Source organism: Arachis stenosperma, chromosome 6 (assembly GCF_014773155.1).
Source record: "Arachis stenosperma cultivar V10309 chromosome 6, arast.V10309.gnm1.PFL2, whole genome shotgun sequence".
Lineage (NCBI taxonomy): Eukaryota > Viridiplantae > Streptophyta > Magnoliopsida > Fabales > Fabaceae > Arachis > Arachis stenosperma.
Window position 1 is genome coordinate 31,450,271 of NC_080382.1, and position 1,329 is coordinate 31,451,599.

The window sequence follows — 1,329 nt, forward strand, 5'->3', positions numbered from 1 at the left end:
TACTATTTGAGTCAGAAGGATCAAAAAATTGAAAGTTTAGTGTTAAGGAATCAAAGATTACTACAAGCTTTGAAATGAATGTTTTGAAAAGTAAAGCGAGAATACAAAATTGGTCCTAAATAAAATGATTTTGTGAAAATACACAAACTTAAAACCAGAGATTCATGTGTGTTTGAGATGGTTTCGAAAGAGGATAAGCTGATTCGAATTTCTGTAATAAAAAAGTAGTACATTAACTGGTTTAAAATTTTTTAATGTTATTTTAGGATATATATTATATTTTGAAGTTTAGACTTTTTATGTTCTGAAAGTTGAAATATGTGCAATAAATATATTTTTGACTTAATCTATGTAATTTTTTGTTATATGATGTGAATAGTTATTGTAAATAAATATGAAGTATTTAACTTTATTTTTTCTTTTTTTTATACTGACAATCAAATTATTATGTTTTCTTTAAACTATAATATTAAGATCAAATATAATTCTTTGTCTAAAATATTTTAATATTAAATAATTTATTTTTTAATATGTTCATAAAACTGTAATTCCATGCAACTGCACTACTCCTCATGCTAGTTGAAGTTAATACGAGGATAAAAATACCAAATAATTTTTCAAAGCCAAGTAACCATGAATCCGTAACGTGAATCACCCATATATGGTGATATAGCTACGCTAGCTATATGGAAAATTATAAATCCTGAAATTAAATTAAAACCACGCCTGGGTCAATGATTAATTATTATGCCATTGTCTTGGCTCGGCGGTGATTCAATTATCATCAACAATATAATTATGGAAGTGTGACTTTGAGGTAAGGTGTCACTATCACTGGAGTAATCCTCAGATCTATCCTCCAGTTTATGTTTAGCTGGTTTCATTTTGAAACATCTTATTTTCATTCTCTGATCTCTCTCTTTCACAAAAATAAACAATACATATTCGATTAGTTAAATTAGATTTTTTATTATGTTAATTGTATATTAATTAAAAAATTGTTAACTATGTTATAGGAAAAAATAATTAAAATTAATTAATTTGTTAGTTCTATAGTTCATTAATTTTTTAATGAGTTTTTTATTGTTTAAAAGTTTGTAATAAAATCTTTATATTGATATAAATTTGTGATTAGATTTTTATTAGTTGTTATTTTTTAGAAAAAATCACAATAATTTTAAATATTTATTTTAAAATTAATTTATAATTCATCTTTTCATCAAATACAAAATAAAATATTCAAAAAATATATTTTAATAAAAAATAATTTAAACAGACTTAATTAAAATTTTTTACCTAAGATAAAAATTAATTATAAATTTTTAAACT